We start from the raw sequence: 19,045 nt of genomic DNA, 5'->3' as shown, positions 1-19,045 counted from the left end.
AATTCCACAGATTGACTACCCTTTGGCTAAGGCAATTTCTTGTCATCTCTGTTCTAGATGAATGTCCCTCGGTTCTGAGGCTGTTCCCTCTGGTCCTAAACTCACCCACTATAGGAAACATCCTCTCCAAAATCACTTTATCTGGGTCTCTCTATATTCAGTAGGCTTCAATGAGTTGTCTCCCCTCATTCTTCTAAGTTCCAGTGACTACAGGCCCAGAGTCATTAAAAGCTCCTCATATATTAACCCTTTCATTTTTGGAATCATTCTTGTTAACCTCCTCTAGACCCTTTCCAATGCCAATGCACCTTTTTTAGATAAGAGGCCCAGATCTGCTCACAATACTCCAAGTGTGGTCTGACCCAACTCCGCTGCATCCTCCTCCTCCCTCACCTCTCTGAGCAGCTGAACAAATGATGTGGGGGTGGGGGATGCGTTCTGCGGGACTGCCGGAGACTCCAAGCAATCTTATCGTGCTGCTGGGTTCCTCTGGTTACCTGGTCCTTCCTTATCTGATCTACATCAGCCGCCGGAATGACACCCGGCGCCTCAAACAATTTAGCCATCTCTCTAGCCGAAAAAGATATGTGGAAAGCTTCTCCCCTTTCTCCTGATGCATGTTTTGAACCCCCCCCCCCAAGAGCTCCAGCATGCTCCCCGTCATACCAAAAGCCTCCTCCAAGGCATCTAGATACTCAGCAATGGAAGCAGAGGGCTGGCTAACTTTCACACCTCTTACTACTTCAGCCGCCAACCCCCTTGAACTTTCAACCAATCTCTGTCGCTTTTCTTCCTCAGAACACTGCCACTCACCTAATACACGAGAGACTTGCTCCACCCATGTGTCACAATCATCCCCACCTTCAGGAGTAAGTGTTTTCCCAGAGAAAATTCTTAGCTTCTGATGTGGACCCGCTGCCTTGTTCACCAGGGAGGTAACGGCTGACGCCTACTCAGAGCCCTCACCCTTCGGTGGGGGACGGGGACTAATTAAACTCTCCAAATCTGACTACTCCTTCCCCTCATCCTGCAGAAATGATAGGACCTGGTCTCTAAAATCTCCGCCCCCAGCTGCAGGCAACTCCTCTGGCATCCCATCAGACCCTTCCTCCATGACAGTGTGAACACCCCATGGCCCCGGCTCACCGGGGTCACCGATAGATGCTGGCAGTCCCACTGCCTTGATGTCAGCTATAGTCCAAACTAACACAAAATCTGAGTCCACCATTTTACCAAACTTTCTAGCTACGATTTCGACCTTGCCGACAGCTTTAACCGTACTCAAACATCGAATTAACACTTCCTCCGGGGTACGCATATCCACCCCACTTAATACGCACGCATGATTAACTGGTAATTCCTCAGACTCACACCAGCGTGCAATCTTAGCCGGGTCCATCTCAGCACTAATTTAAACAGGGCGATCACACAGCATCCAATAGGATCAAATCCTGGACGAGCCCCCAAATGTAAGCCTCCAACTCGCTCAGCTCGTGTACGTCCAGGGGAAGCGCCCTCAGCCCTGCCAACCTGGGTAATCAAATTTGTATGGATGCTGTGTAATGTACCCCAGTACAAACCCACAATGCAAAAGTCAGAAAATACACAGTAAGCGATTAAATGATTACACTTTATAAATCTTACTGTGACTATGTGGTTAATGGGTAAACAAAATGTAAAAGGAAAAGGTGCCACACTTAAAACAGTTCGTGCACAATCATTGGAGCTCAAGGAACAGGGTCTTCTCTCCACCATTCCATCTCCTCCGAATTCCTCGACCCTTGGACTGGGACCAACCACGGTGGTCTACCAGAGTGTGTCCAGCACGCCCATCCTCTTCGCCTCTCCTCGCCAAATACCTGCACACTCACTCCGGATCCCACACATACAGATAGAATAACATGACTTCCATTGGTTAGTTTCCCGTTATCTCTAGTTATAACCCAAACATTTCAGCTACAAAGAAACATTACCTCATCAGTTAACATTGCAGAGAAGCCATTTCATTATAACACTACAGAGAGGCCATTTTATTATTAGCAATTAACAGTTAACATTACAGTTAATGTTACTGAGAACCCTACATATGAAGCCCAGTTGCTAGCTTGATACTCAACCTAGCACAGATGGAAAGTGTGTAAAGAGCCTCCCAGATTCAAACCCATGACCACTTGCCTCAAAGTCTGGTGCAGATGCCACTACACCACCGGCCGGATAATCATCTCATTAACAAGTTGCCCACAGAACTGCCACTCACTGGATTTTTTTTCCCCACACCATTGTCTGTAAACTCTAGATATTGTTGTGCATGAAAATCCCAGGAGATCAACAGTTTCTGAGACACTCAAATAACTCTGTCTGGCACTAGTGATCATTCCACAGTCAAAATCACTTGGGTCCCATTTCTTCCCCATTCTGATGTTTCGTCTGAACAACAACTGAACCTCTTCACCATGTCTGCATGTTTTTATGCATTGAGTTGCTGCCACATGATTAGTTGATTAGATATTTGCATTAATGAGCAGGTGTACAGCTGTACGTAGTAAAATGGCCACCGAGTGCATATCACCTTTGAGGGAAGATATTGATAAACAACTAATCTAAAGGGCAGGAGCTCTGAAAGTGAAGCACTATCTCACTGCTGCATATGAGGGCTAGCAAATATTTTGTTCCCAGCATCTGGGAAGGATCATAAACTTCTGAGCTGGTATGCATGCTGTCAGTGAGCCAATGATAACTCTACTCTGTGCACTAGAGAGATCTACTTAACTCTGTTAGTTAACTAACTGCAGGTAATGCATGGTTCATTTCCCTTGTTCGGTTTGACACTTTAAATTAGGACTGTTATCATTCAATCTACACAGGAAAAACTTGGTATGAAGTATACACTTACAATTTAATAAAAGCAACTGTATGCTGGTTTGCACAGATTGTTGGTGCTGTTTTATTGAAAGACCACAAAACCACATTGTTTCCTGTTGCTGGTTAAAACAAGATAGTGTGTCATAAATCTTAAGGAACAAGACCTTTTTAAAAAGATTTTATTTAGAGATACAGCATGTTAATAGGCCCTTCCGCCCAACAACCCCAGTTACACCCATGCAACCAATTAACCTACTAACCTCTGTATCTTTGGAATGTAGGCGGAAACTGGAGCACCCGGAGGAAGCTCACAGTGTCATGGAGAGAATGTACAAACTCCTTACAGACAATGGCAGGAATTGAACCCAGGTCGCTGTCATGCTGCAGATCTTTTCTTTGCAGGAGATTGTGCAAAGAAGTTTAAACTGCAAGAAGAAGTGTCCCATAGTTGTCCAAGTTTGAGCATCAAAGAAGGTAAGGAAAAAAACAAGCTTTAAAGATTAGTATTATTTGTCAGATGTACAGTGAAGTGCATAGTTTAGTGTCCAGTCAAATCAGTGAGGACTACATTTCTTGGCCAAAGTAGCATGCCCACAACATACTAACCCTAATCGTGCATCTTCCTGGAATGTGGGAGGAAACGGGAGCAGCCAGAGGAAATCCATGCCATCACAAAACTCCTTACAGGCAGCCTTGGGAATTGAACCCCTACCAGTGATCGCTGGTGCTGTAATAGTATTACACTAACTGCTGTATTACGGTGCTGTCCATTAGACTAGAATATTTTAAGCCACATTTTAGCTTTTCATGGATAAAATTACTTAAAAGAGCCTTTCTTAATTTATAGTTCCTCATTGTTTTTCTTTCTTTTTATATCCTATATTAGTTTGCTGACTCTTACTTACCCTTGGTAAAGTGACAGCGAACTGCCTTATTGACAACTCAGTGCACCAGTTAGCTACTTCAGAATGTAAATTAGCTAGAACAAGTAAGGATAACAAGAACACAGGAACACAAAAACACAAGAAATTGAGAGCAGAATTAGACCATTCAGCTCCCCGAGACTGCCCAACCAGTTCTGTACCTTGTCCCACTCTGCTACTTGTAAAAACACCATCCCCTTCTCTCAATTCCTCCTTCTCCGCGGCATCTGCTCACAAGTTGAGCCTTTTCATTCTAGAATGAAGGAGATGTTCCCCCTTTTTAAAGAAAGGGCCTTCCCTTCCTCCACCATCAACACTGCCCTCAACCACATCTCTTCCATTTCATGCATGTCTGCACTCATCCCATCATCCCCTCACCCTACCAGGGATAGGGTTCCTCTTGTCCTCACCTACCACCCCACCAGCCTCCGCGTCCAACACATGATTCTCTGAAACATCTGCGACCTCCAATAGGATCCCACCACCAAGTACATCTTTCCTTCACCCTCAATTTCTACTTTCTACAGGGATCACTCCCCAGGCAACTCCCTTGTCCATTCATCCCTCCCACTGGTCTCCCTCCTGGCACTTACCTTTGCAAGTGGAACAAGTGCTACACCTGCCCCTACACCTCCTCCCTCACTACCATTCAGGGCCCGAAACTGTCCATCTTGGTGAGGCGACACTTCACCTGTGAGTCTCTTAGGGTCATTTACTGTGTTCGGTGCTCCTGGTGTGGCCTCCTGTACGTCGGTGAGACCCGACGTAGACTGGGAGACCACCGAGCATCTACGCTCGGTCTGCCAGAAAAAGCAGGATCTCCCAGTGCCCACCCGTTTTAATTCCACTTCCCATTCCCATTCCAATATGTCCATCCATGGCCGTCTCCACTGTCATGATGAGGCCACACTTAGGTTGGAGAAACAACACCTTATATTCCATTTGGGTAGCCTCCAACCTGATGGCATGAACATCGATTTCTCAAACTTCCGGTAATGCCTCCCACCCCCACTTCACCATTTCCCATCCCCTTTTCCCTCCCTCACCTTATCTCCTTGCCCACCCATTGCCGCCCTCTGGTACTCCTTTCCCCCCCCCCCCTTTTATTTGTTCCATGGCCTTCTGTCTCTTTCACCAATCAACTTCCCATCTCTTTACTTCATCCAAGTTTCACTTATCACCTGGTGTTTCTTTCTCCCCTCCCCCCACCTTTCAAGTCTACTCCTCAGCACTTTTTCTCCAGCCCTGCCGAAGGTTTTCGGCCTGAAACGTCAACTGTACTTTTTTCCATAGATGCTGCCTGGCCTGCTGAGTTCCTCCAGCATTTTGTCTATTGCTCAGTTGGTATCATCTTGGCTGCTCTGCCACAGGCCTCAACTCCTCTTCTATGCCTGTTCTACATTGCCCTCAGTTCTTTTAAAAAGTTAGTTACCTCTGCTTTAAGCAGTGATCTTTAATTAGTAATAAAGCTTCATAATTATAAACAATAAAACTTCTTATAACAACCCTCTCATTCCAGGAATCACCCTAGTGGATCTCCACTGGATTGTCATCAAAACTTGTACATCCCTTCTTAAGTAAAGGGATGAAACCTGTACACAATACTCCAGGTGCAGCCTTAACTATACTTTTTACAATTACAGTGATATGTATATATTTCCACACTCCATCCTCCTTGCAATAATGGCCAATGTACCATTTTCCTTTCTTAGAGTTTGTGCAGATTCGGCATGTCATCTGAAATTCTGACAAACTTCAATAGGTACACAGTGGAGAGTATCCTGTCTGGTTGCATCACTACCTGGTATGAAAATACCAACGTCCAGAAATGGATAGTAGTGAATACAGTCCAGTCTGTCACAGGAAATACCCTCCCCACCATTCAGAACATATACAAGGAGTGCTGCCACAAGAAGTCAGTATTCATCATCAAGGGCCCCCACCATCCAGACCATGCTCTCTTCTGGCTGTTGCCATTGGGATGGAGGTACAGGAGCCTTAAGCCCCAGACCATGACATTCAGGAAAAATTATTACCCTTCAACTATTAGGCTGCTGAATCAGTATGGATAACTTCACTCACAACAGCTCTGAACACATTTCACAACCTTTTGGACCCACTTTCAAGGACTCTACAGCTCATGTTCTCAGTTTTATTTATTTATTTGTTTGTTGTTTGTTTGCTTATTTATTTATTTTCATTTTTGTATTTGCGCAGCTTACCTATTTTTGCATATTGAATGCTTGTAATTTTTCATTGATTCTATTGTTCTACAGTGAATGCCTGCAAGAAAATTAATCCCGGGGTAGTATACAGAGACATATACATACTTTGATAATAAATTTGAACTTTGAACTTTTGAAGTTTAACAACTTGCTGCACTTGCCTTGGAAGGTATTCTAAGGGACCAGATATATAAGTATTTGGATAGACGTGGACTGATTAAGGATATGATTAAGCATGGCTTCACGCATGGAAGGTCATGTCTAACCAATCTTATAGAATTTTTTCAGGAAGTTACCAAGAAAGTGGGCGAAGGCAAGACAGTGGTTGCTGTCTCCGTGGACTTTAGCAAGGCATTTGACAAGGTCCCGCATGGGAGGCTGGTCAAGAAGGTTCAGTCACTCAGTATTCAGGATGAAGTAGTAAATTGGATTAGACATTGGCTTTGTGGGAGAAGCCAGAGAGTGGTAGTGGATGTTTGCCTCTCTGACTGGAAGCCTGTGACTAGTGGTGTGCTGGGCCCTTTGTTATTTGTCATCTTTATCAATGATCGGGATGATAATGTGGTTACCTGAATCTGCAAATTTGCAGATGACACCAAGAGTGGGGGTGTAATGGACAGTGAGGAAGGCTATCATGGCTTGCAGAGGGATGTGCAAGATGAAAAAATGGGCTGAAAGATGGCAGATGGAATTTAATGCAGACAAGTGCAAGGTTTTGCACTTTGGTAGGATCGAGCAGAGTAGCTCTTACCAGTGACTGGTAGGGCACTGAGGAGTGTGGTAGAACAAAGCGATCTGGGAATACAGGTACGTACTTTGTTGAAAGTGGCATCATAGGTAGATAGGGTCATAAAGAAAGCTTTTGGCACAATGACCTTCATAAATCAATGTATCAAGTACAGAAGATGAGATGTTGTGTTGAAGTTGTATAAGACGTTGGTGATTTGGTGTATTGTGTGCAGTTTTGGTCACCCACCTACAGGAAAGATGTAAATAAGTTCGAAAGAGTGCAGAAAAAATTTACAAGGATGTTGCCAGATCTGGAGGACCTGAGTTATAAGGAAAAATTGAATAGGTTAGGACTGTATTCTTTAGAACATAGACGACTGAGAGGAGATTTAATAGAGGTATATAAAATTTTGAAGGGTGTAGATAGAGTAAATGCAATCAGGCTTTTTCCACTGAGGTTAGGTGGGACTATAACCAGAGGTCATGGCTTAAGGGTGAAAGATGAGATGTTTAAGGGGAGCATGAAGGGAATCTTCTTCACTCAGAGGGTCATGAGAGTATGGAATGAGCTACCAACACAAGTGATGCTTGTGATTAAACAATTTCAATGTTTAAGAGAAGTTTAGATAGGTACATGGATAGCAGGGATATGGAAGACTATGGTCAGGGTGGAGTCGATGGGAGTAGGCAGTTTAAGTTGTTTTTGTCATGGACTAGATGGACCAAAGGGCCTATATCTGTGCTGTACTTTCCTATGACTATTTGTGTTTCATGAACAGGAACCCCTGGATGACTCTGTACTCCACTCGTTTCCAGTCACACTCCATTTAGATAATCTCTCTTTTAATGCGTCCTACTGCAGTGCATGGCCTCACACTTTCCCATATTAAACTTCATGTGCCAAGTTTTTGTCCACTCACTCAAAGTAAGCTGTTACGAAATCCAAATATCCTCATTGAGGCATGACCTCCCGTCTATTTTCTTTGTTTCGCAATCTGGATACCACACTGTGCTCTTCCTCAAAGTCATTAATGTAGTCAATTAATAATTGAGAGCTGAGAACTGATCACTGGGCCCTCCACTAGTTACATCCTTTTGGCCATTTCTTCAGACTTGTCTTCTATGATACAACTGATCTTCCATCCACATTAGCACTATACTGTAAGCTCTTATGCAAGTATTCTACCTCTATTGTTGGCACGTGGGCCAAGTGGTTAAGGCATTCGTCTAGTAATTTGCAGGTTGCTAGTTCGAGCCTTGGCTGAGGCAGCGTGTGTGTCCTTGAGCAAGGCACTTAACCACACATTGCTCTGCGACGACACTGGTGCCAAGCTGTATGGGCCCTAATGCCCTTCCCTTGGACAACATTGGTGGCGTGGAGAGGGGAGACTTGCAGCATGTCTTCCATACAACCTTGCCCAGGCCTGCGCCCCGGCAACCTTCCAAGGCACAAATCCATGGTCTCATGAGACTAACAGATGCCTATAAAGCTCTATAGATTCCCCAGTGTTAACTCTGCTTGTTTGCCTATGAAGAACTCAAGCAAACTTGTCAAACAGGATTTTCCTTTCATTAAAAATAATTTTATCTTGGCTTGGTTGCATTAAACTAGAAGGAGCAGAATTAGCTCATTCAACCCATTGGGTCTACCTCACCATTTCATCATAGCTGAAAGTTAAGTTTCAATAAATGATTAATTTCTTCTTCACAGCAGCTTGCCACTAACAGATGTTAAGCATTGATGTTGAGGTGTAGGGTAGCACAGTAGTGTAGTGGTTAATGCAGTGCTCTACAGCTCCTGCTGTAAGATTGAGTCCAATATCTGTAAGAAATTTGTCTGTATTCCTCATGACCATGTGGATTTCCTTCAAGTGCTCTAGTTTCCTCCCACATTCCAAAGGTGTAGGGGTTCAGGTTACTGAGTTAGACATGCTATGTTGGTGCTAGAAACATGGTGGCACTTGTGGGCTGACCCAGCACATCCTTGGTCTGTGTTGGTCATTGACGTAAAACAATGCATTTCACTACATTTCCATGTACGTGTGACAAATAAAGCTAATCGTTATCTTTTAAACACTAACCTAATTTCATTCTCTTTTCCTTCTTCTGCTTGAACATTTATCGTTTGCAACCCATTGGTAACCTCTTAGAACTCGGCTTTACTATCAACACAGAAATCTTGAGCAACACACACAAAGTGCCGGAGGAACTCAACGACTCAGGCAGCAACTATGGAGGGGAATAAGTAGTCAACATCCTGATGAAGGTTGTCGGTCCAAAACATTGACTGTTCGTTCCACTCTACAGATCTTGTGTGGGATACAGGTTATTGATCCTGCTGACTTGACTCCCTTTAAACCCCATACCTTTTCCAGTATGTTATCCCTCATAATAGAGATTGCTCTAAGTTCTTTGTTGTTTGAAACTAGCACATCTGCTATCCTAGAGATATTGGCAGCATTGTTCTGCTGTTAAGACTGATGTAGAAGTATTGGTGTAAATTATCTGCCATTTTCCTGATTCCCGTTATTAATTTCATTGTCTCACCATCTAGGGGGTTCCACATATACCTTAGCTATCCTTTTTTATATATGTTTGGTCTAGTAATTTAACCACTTGCTGCAGTTATTGTCTAGCATAAAGTGGAGCCTTTTCCAACCCTATAATTTATATTCTTGTAATTAGTATTTTACTACGTATAATTAACAGAACAAACAAGAGCCCCATCTCTGTGCAACCCCCTCCTCATTCCACTGGTCTTGTAGAGTTTTACTATGGCAAATACATCATTGGCTGTATCGGAATAAATGATGGGACATTGGAATCTGTAACATGAAAATCCCAACAATTATAGTAATTGGTCACCCCTTTCATTTTGTAGCTGTCTCACTGGAAGCATTGAAAGAGGACCAGCAAAAATGAATGTGACTTTAAACTTTCAGTATTACAGTTATATATTTAAACATTTATTCAAGTTATATACCCTTTATCCGAAATGGTTGGGGTAGAGTGTTTCGGATTTTGGATTTTTTCAGATTTTGGACTATATCATGAGATAGCTTAGGATCACCATCATTTCCAACTTTGAATTTAGGTGCTACTGGTAAGCAATCTTTGTCCTACACTTGTTCATCACACGTATGTGATAGATTTTCATCATCAACAGTTGTAGCAAACTCATCAATGACTTTCTGCTGCTTTGTGATCAACTGAGGCTTTTAACATCATAAATCTTTAAAATGTAATTCCATGCCTTTTCTTAAATTTCTGCAACCAGCCTGCTGAATATTCACAATTATCTTCAATTTTCAGTTTGTCGTGATAGATCTTCGTTTCATGATCAACATGCTGTTAAGTGGCATATGTTCACTCTGACGCTGACGAATCCAGTCTTTCAACTCACAATCGAAATCTTAATTTTTCACTTCCCGCAGTGTTTTTCTATTTTTCATTAACTCTTGTTCATTACAAATGTGAGGTCACTTCTCAGAACTACCTATGGTGCGCAAAAAACTGCGCGTCATGTGGAAACTTTGCCAATGCCTTGTGGAATTTTCCAATTGTGATATCGTGTCAGCGCTCAAAAAAAAATTGGATTTTGCAGGTTTTGGATTTTAGGATTTCAGATAAGTGGCACTCAACCTGTATTAATTTATCTATGTTTCGTGAACTACATTTGTGTTTAGATCTGCTTTTGCGTATGTTTGATGTATTTGCAAAGCTTAAACTAATCAAAGTTCAAATTAAACTTATTATCAAAGTAAATTTATGTCACCATATACTACCCTGAGATTTATTTTCTTGTGGGGGCATCCACAGTAGATGCAAAGAAACGCAATGGAATCAGTGAGAAACTACACACAACTAATGTGCAAACAAAGGCAAACTGTGCAAATACAAAAAATAGATATAGTAATAAATAAATAAAGAGGCAGTAAATAATATTGAAAACATGAGTTCTAGAGTCATTGAAAATGAATCCATAGTTTGTGGAATCAGTTCTGAATTGAGGTTAGTAAAGTTATCCACACTAGCTCAGGAGCCTGATGGTTGAAAGGTTATAACTGTCCCTGAACATGGTGATGTGGGACCTAAGGCCCCTGCACTTCCTTCTCAATGGCAGCAGCAAGAAGTGAGCAAGGCCTGGATGGTGAGGGTCCTTGATGATGGATTCTCCTTTCCATCTTTATCCTCTCATCATGAAACATGCCTACTTCCACTCCAGAAATTTGCTTCTTCATCTCAGCATCAGCTGATCCACTGTCTAAAACATCACCCAATCTTTTGCAAGCTTCTATCTTGATAGTTCTAATGCTTTTGTGATTAGTCCCCAATTCTGTATGCCCATTGAACCTCGGCTCATCTAGAAACATAAGTATCTATAGCACATTACAGGCCTTTCAGCCCACAATGTTGTGCTGACCATGTAACCTACTCTAGAAACTGACTAGAATTTTCCTACTGCATAGCCCTCTAATTTTCTAAGCTCTATGTACCTATCTAAGAGTCTCTTAAAAGACCCTACTATGGCTGCCTCTACCACTGTTGCTGGCAGTGCATTCCACGCACCCACTACTCTCTGTGTGAAAAACTTAGCTCTGACATCCCCATTGTACCTACTTCCAAGCACCTTAAAGCTATGTTCCCTCGTGTTAGCCATTTCATCCCTGGGAAAAAGCCTCTGGCTATCCACACAATCAATGCCCCTCATCATCTTATACACCTCTATCAGGTCACCTCTCATTCTTCGTTGCTCCATAGAGAAAAGGCTAAGTTCACTCAACCTATTCTCATAAGACATGTTCTCCAATCCAGGCAAACATCCTTGTAGATCTCCTCTGCACTCACTCTATAGTATCTACATCCTTCCTATAGTGAGGTGACCAGACTGAGCACAGTACTCCAGGTGGGGTCTAGCTAAAGTCTTATATAGCTGTAACATGACTTCACATCCCTTGAACTCAATCCCACGGTTGATGAAAGCCAACACAACATACGCCTTCTTAACAACACTGTCAACCTGTGCAGCAGCTTTGAGTGTCCTATGGACATGGACTCTAAGATCTCGCTGATCCTCCACACTGCCAAGAGTCTTACCATTAATATCATATTCTGTCTTCAAATTTGATCTACCGAAATGAACCATTTCACACTGACCTGGATTGAACTCCATCTGCCGCTTCTCAGCCCAGTTCTGCATCCTTTTGATCCTCTGACAACCCTCCAGACTATCCACAACATCCCCATCTCTTGTGTCATCAGAAATCTTACTAACCCATCCTTCTATTTCCTCATCTAGGTCATTTATAAAAATCACAAAGAGTAGGAGATCCAGAGCAGATCCCTGCGGAACACCACTGGTCACCATCCTTCACGCAGATTATGAACCATCTACAACCACCCTTTGCCATCTGTGGTCAAGCTAATTCTGGATCCTTAAAGCAAGGTCTCCTCGGATCCCATGCCTCATTACTTTCTGAATGAGAAATGAAGAACCTTATCAACTGCCTTACTGAAATCCATATACACTGCATCCACTGCTCTACCTTCATCAATTTAAGACTTCCCTGTTCATTTTCTATCCCACTCACCATCATTCTCATCCTCAGCGATGTGCATAGCTGCAGGTCCCCAGTGGTTTTTTTTTATTTTAATTGCTCACTCTTGCAATTTGTCTCTCACTGTCTCTGGAACTTCCTGGCCACTGATTTGCCCTAGTCAGAGGTCTTGTGCTGTACTCCCCACCCTTCGCACAATCACTGATTGGTGTTCAATTCCCGCTATCTGTACATTCTCCCCTTGACCATGTGGGTTTCCTTTGGGTGATTCCGTTTCCTCCCACATACCAAAAATGTCCGGGTTAGGGTTAGTAAGTTGTGGACATTTTATGTTGGCGCCAGAAAAATGGCAACATTTTTGGGCTGTTCCCTAGCGCATCCTCAGACTGCGTTGGCCATTGATGCATTTTATTGTAGATTTTGATGTACGTATGACAAATAAAGCTAATCTTTATCACAATTGACCTTCATTAAGACCATCAGACCATAAGACACTGGAACCAAATTAGGCCATTTGGCCCATCGAGTCTGCTCCAACATTTGATCATGGGTGATCCATTTCCCTTTCAACACCATCCTCCTGCCTTATCCCTGTAACCTTTCCTGCCCTGATTTATCAAGGATCTATCAACTACCACCTTAAATACACTCAATGACCTGGCCTCCACAGTCTCCTGTGGCAACAAATTCCACAGATTCACCAACCTCTGGCTGAAGAAACTCCTCCTCAACTCTGTTCTAAATGGACATCCCTCTATTCTGAGGTTGTGTCCTCTGGTCCTAGACTCCCCCTGTATAGAAAACATCCTCTCCTATCTAGGCCTTTCAACATTCGATAGGTTTCAATAAGATCCCCCTAGTTTTTCTAAATTCTAGTGAGTACAGGCCCAGAGCCAATTGTTACATACTTCATGGATATCTTGTGATTGTCTTGGGAGGATGATGTAGTAGTCTTGCGGAGGTCACATGATGTAATTTTCCCGCCGATGTGAGTGCACGTGATGACCTGTTCTCACCAGGTATATAAGTGTAGACCCCTGTTGACGCTGTTAGTTTTCAGTTAGATCGTCAGTCAGATACTCCGCTACACTGTGTATTAGTCTCATGACACAGTATAGTTTTAAAACGGAGTTTTACTTTCTATTGTAAGGTACAGAAATGTTGGGCCGGCAGTTTCACCAATAGCTGCCAGATTTGTTGATGTACCTTTTCAGTAGTATTGGAGAGTGAAGACGGGAACTTGAAGGAGTCGTTCAGCGGTTTTGGAAAGGATCGACCATTATCAAATTCCTTCAAGTAAGAGAGATCTGCATGAGATAACCTCTGCTAAAAGTAGCAGAAAAGGTTGTGCAGTATCTAGTATACAGAGGAAAAAGGTCAGTGCCTTTAAACCGTTTTATTTCTATCATCATGAATCCTGCGGACAAGGCAGGTTCCGGCTGGGAGTGGCAGTAACGTCGTGTCTTCGAGGAATTCTTTACTTCAGGAAGGTCTCTCCTAATTGACTGTATAGATCTCTTGGACTTTAGAAATTTACCATTCTAAGAACTGTGTTCTAATTTACCACTTTAAGACTGTGTTCGCATATACCGCTTTAAGAACTAGTACTGAGTTTGGCGGTTTGTTAAATGGCCGCATAGCAGTTTACTTCTGGTTAAGGTTTTCGTTTGTTTATCTTTTTACTAATTTTGAGCAGAATTTAATAAATGTTTATTTGTTTATAAAACCTGACTCAATTCTATATTCATTGTTGCCGGTCACGTGACACAATAAACACTCCTCATAAGCCTTTTTCAGATAGATCCTGGAATCATTTTCCTTTGAACCCTCTCCAATGTCAGCACATCCTTTCTCACATAAGGGGCCTGTATCTCCATGTTCTGGAATTTCCTCTGAAAACCTCGCACCTCAAAGTTCAGAGTAAATTTTATTATCAAAGTACATATATGCACTACAAACAACCCTGAGATTCATTTTTCTGGCAGGCGTACTCAGCAAGTCTATAGAATACTAACTATAACAGGATCAATGAAAGATTAGAGTACTGTGCTCAGTTTTGGTCACCTCACTGGTCCGGAGTCCTCGGCTTTGCTTGTTGCTTGGCGGCCGGGGCAGGGTCGAAGCACTCGGCAGAGGATGGTGCTCGATGCTCGGTGTTGAAGGGCTGGTCGGAGGCTCGAAGTTTTCGGATGGACTCAGAGTCCGCTGCGGTCGGGTGCCTCCAGTGGTGCTGCATCGACAAGTTTGCGGCGCTTGGAGGTTCATGACAGGGAGTGTTTCTCCCTTCTACCGTCTGCGTGAGATGATGGAGCTATCGGGACTTTGAGACTTTTTTTTTAAACCATGCCCATGGTCTGCTCTTTATCAAATTACGGTATTGCTTTGCACTGTTGTAACTATATGTTATAATTATGTGGTTTTGTCAGTTTTAGTCTTGGTTTGTCTCGTGTTTCTTCTGATATCATTCTGGAGGAGCATTGTATCATTTTTTAATGCATGTATTTCTAAATGACAATAAACGAGGACTGAGTGTCCTCATAATCTAATCTAATCTAATCACTATAGGAAGGATGTAGAAATAGTGCAAAGGAGATTTACAAGAATGTTGCCTGGATTGGGGAGCATGCCTTATGAGAACAGGTTGAGTGAACTCGGCCTTTTTTTCTTAGAGTGACGGAGGATGAGAGATGACCTGATAGAGGTGTACAAGATGATGAAAGGCATTGATCGTGTGGATAGTCAGAGGGTTTTTCCCAGGGGTGAAATAGCTAGCATGAGAGGGCACAGTTTTAAGGTGCTTGGAAGTAGATACAGAGGAGATATCAGGGGTAATTTTTTTAACGCAGAGAGTGGTGAGTGCTTAGAATGGGCTGCTGACGATGGTGGTAGAGGTGGATATGATAGGGTCTTTTAATAGACTCCTGGACAGGTATATGGAGCTCAGAAAAATAGAGGGCTATGGGTAACCCTAGTAGTTTCTCAGGTAAGGACACGTTCGGCACAGCTTTGTGGGCTGAAGGGCCTGTATTGTGCTGTAGATTTTCTATGTTTCTATGTTCTGTCAACCAGAAGACAACAAACTGTGTAAATGCTAATATAAGTAAATAGCAATAAAACACAAAACATAAAATAACAAGATAAAAAGTCCTCACTGAACACATTTAACATTTCTCTTAAAATCTCTTCATGCAAACTTAGAATTTCTTACTTTGACTCTGAATTCCTTGTTTTCAGAAATAACAACCCTAAGGACTTAAGGCTACCACTGTACCTTAAATAAATGATGGACCTTTCGAGAAAGACAGAACAGTTTGGGCAGGTTCTATTATGGCAGCCAATTTTCTCTGCAAGACATGTTAGTGAAGGTGAATGAGTCACAAAGGGAGGTTTACTTGAAAAATAAACTATGGTTTACTGTTGAACTATGTGAACTCATTCAACTGAGAGACTGGCATAAAAATGCATTAAGATTTGCCCTGTATATTTATTTTCCAAACTTCAGCCAATTACTTAAGCAACACATTTACAAATAGCGACAACTTTATTAAGCACACCTGTACACCTGCTTAGCCTTCATCAGCCTTCCTGGTAACTTCCTTGAAAAACTCTATAAGATTGGTTAGGCATGGCTTAACACACACAAAGCCACGTTGAGTATCCATAATCAGTTCCTGTCTATCCAAATACTTGTATATCTGGTCCCTTAGAATACCTTCCAATAGCTTTCCCACTACTGATGTCAGGCTCACCAGCCTATAATTTCCCGGTTTATTCTTGGAGCCTTTCTTAAACAATGGAACAACATTAGCTACCCTCCAATCCTCCAGCGCCTCATCCATGGCTAAGAATGTTTTAAATATCTCTGCTAGAGCCCTGCAATTTCTGCAGTGGCATCCTACAGGGTCCGAGGAATCACATTGTCAGGCCCTGGTGATTTATCCATCCTAATTTGCGTCAAGGCAGCAAACACCTCCATTTCTGTTACCTGTCCATGAGTTTGCTGCTGCATTGCCTCATATCCATAAACTCTGTGTCTATCATCTCTTTTGGCTCCACACATAGATCACCATTTTGATCTTCCAGAGATCCACTTTTGTCCTTTGCTATCCTTTTGCTCTTAATTATTCATAGAAACCCTTCGGACTCTTCTTCGCCTTATCTGCTAGAGCAACCTCATGTTGTCTTTTAGCCCTCCTGATTTCCTTGGTAAGTGTTCTCTTGCTTTTCCTATACTCCTTGAGCACCTCACTTGTTCCTGTCTGCCTATACCTACATTCTTAATGAGAACCTCAATACCTCTTGAAAACTAAGGTTCCATAAAACTGTTATCCTGGCCTATTATTCTGATAGCAACATACAAGCTCTGTACTATCAAAATTTCATTTTTGAAGGTCTCCCATTTACCAAGTGCACCTTTGCCAGAAAACAACCTGTCCCATTCCACACTTGCCAGATCATTTCTGATACCATCAAAATTGGTCTTTTTCCAATTTAGAATCTCAACATGAGGACCAGACCTATCCTTTTCAATAATTATCTCGAAACTAATAGTATTATGATCACTAGATGCAAAGTATTCTCCTACACAAACTTCAGTCACCTGCTCTGTGTCATTCCCCAAAAGAAGATCTAGTATCAAACTCTCTCTTGTTGGGATTTCTATGTACTAAATAAGGAAACCTGCTTGAACACATTTGACAAACTCTTTCCCATCCAGCCCTTTTACAGTGTGGGATTCCCAACCAATATGAGGAAAGGTAAAATCACCTCCTATCACAACTTTGTGTTTCTTACAACAATCTGCGATCTCCCTACAAACTTGCTGCTGTAAATCCTGCATATTGCTGGGTGATCTATAATATAGCCCCATTAAATGGTTACGCCTTTCTCACTTGCCGGTTCTACCTGTTAAGCCGCACGAAGTGAGATCTCCAGTCTGTCCTGTCTGAGCTCTGCTGTGATATTTTCCCTGACCAGTAATGCCACCCTCCCTCTTTATTCCCTCCCACTCTATCACATCTAAAACAGCAGAACTCCAGATCATTGAGGTGCCTGTCCTGGCCCTCCTGCAACCAAGTCTCATTAATGGCTACAGTGTCATAATTCCTCATGCATATCCATGCCGTAAGCTCATCAGCCTTTCCTACAATACTTGCATTGAAGTATATGCAGCTCAGAACATTATTCAAACCATGCTCAACCTTTCAATTCCTGTCTTTATGTATGTTAGCTTAACAATATCTTTGTCCACAACTACTCCATTGTCTGTTCTGGCACTCTGATTCCCATTCCCCTGCAACTCCATGCTGCACTGGCAAACCTTTCCCAGAAGAGAGCCCAATTACACAAAAATCTGAAGCCCACCCTCCTGCACCAACTCCTTAGCCACATGTTAAACTGGAAGGTCTTCCTATTTCTAGCCTCACTAGCACATGGCACGGGTAGCAAGCCTGAGATCACAGCCCTGGAGGTCCTGCCCTTTAACAGAACACCTGACTCCCTGAACTCACTTTCCAAGACCTCGTCACTCGTCCTACCCATATCATTGGTACTGACATGAACCACAACCTCTGGCTGCTCACCCTCCCACTTAAGAATTCTGTAGACGATCCGAGCTGTTGACAAATGTACATGGGGTAATGTACACTGTCAGCTGGTAAGGTATTAAATTTTTAGCCAGGGAATGGTGAATCTGTGGAATGCATTGCCACAGATAGCTGTGGAGGCCATGTCATTAGGTATATTTAAAGTAGAAGTTGATAGGTTCTTTAGAGATCTTCATTGCTGCCCTAAACACGAGCGGCATAATGGGCAGTAAGTAAGATTGATTTGTGATTGGTAAGGGTGTCAAAAGTTACAGGGAGAATGTAGGAGAATGGGATTGAGAGGAATTATAGATGAGCCATGATGGAATAGTGGTGAAATTTGATGGGCCAAATGGCTTAATTCAGCTCCTGTGTCTCATGGTCCATAAATATATTATTTTCTGATGTTAAAGGGATAATATAATCAATAAATAAAAAACGTTCCACTTTCATTTCTAATCATTCTAAACTTGGCGGTATTTAGAAGATGCGTGATTTTAGTTATTAAAGCATGACCTTCTGCTTTATGATGTGCTAATTTGATGTGGCATCCATGGTAACAAAAACATAAAATTCTAGTGTCTTTAAAGTCCTAGGGCATTTAGCGATGCAATTATCAAATGTATTCAGAAACTAAGCTATTCAACGAGATATTTAAATAAATGGCCACAAGCATGCTCACGGACGTAGTTTTTTATTGTCTCATTCTGATGTGAGTTTTATAGATTTGCAACAATGGTGGGATCTTGCTGAGAATGTGAGACTGTGAACCTGCACGCTCCAGAAATATACACATCATTTTCATAGTTGCACAAGCAACAATATCAATTTATGCAATGTTACAAATATTTTCTTCATAGTACAGGTAATGACTATACTCGCAGGAGTTTAGAAGAATGAAAGGGCAGATCTCACTGAAGCCGATTGAATATTGAAAGGCTTAGATAGAGTGGATGTGGAGAGGATGTTTCCTATAGTGAGAGAGTCTAGGACCAAAGGCAACAACCTCAGAATAGAAAGACGTCCCTTTAGAACAGAAATGGAGGAAGAATTTCTTTAGACCATAAGACCATAAGATATAGGAGCAAAATTAGACCATTCAGCAATATCATAACTGCTCCTCCATTCCATCATGGCTGATTTATTATCCTTCTCAATCCCAT

General features: G+C 42.4%; 1 long non-coding RNA gene across 2 annotated transcripts in view; it reads left to right on the top strand.

Moving 5' to 3' along the window:
- Nucleotides 1–19,045, top strand: part of LOC134344734 (uncharacterized) — a 71,263-nt gene that overhangs the window by 33,980 nt on the left and 18,238 nt on the right. The window contains exons 4-5 of one of the 2 annotated variants that reach the window (XR_010017504.1): nt 3,144–3,336; nt 8,890–10,426. The exons of the other annotated variant lie outside the window; for it this stretch is intronic. This is a non-coding gene — a long non-coding RNA (uncharacterized LOC134344734). Of the gene's footprint in view, nt 1–3,143; nt 3,337–8,889; nt 10,427–19,045 lie in introns of those variants that run through there. 2 annotated transcript variants of the gene reach the window in all.

The sequence above is a fragment of the Mobula hypostoma genome, chromosome 4 (assembly GCF_963921235.1).
Source record: "Mobula hypostoma chromosome 4, sMobHyp1.1, whole genome shotgun sequence".
Classification (NCBI taxonomy): domain Eukaryota; kingdom Metazoa; phylum Chordata; class Chondrichthyes; order Myliobatiformes; family Myliobatidae; genus Mobula; species Mobula hypostoma.
Note: the sequence above shows the minus strand (reverse complement) of the source record. Positions and strands in the feature narration are given on the sequence as shown.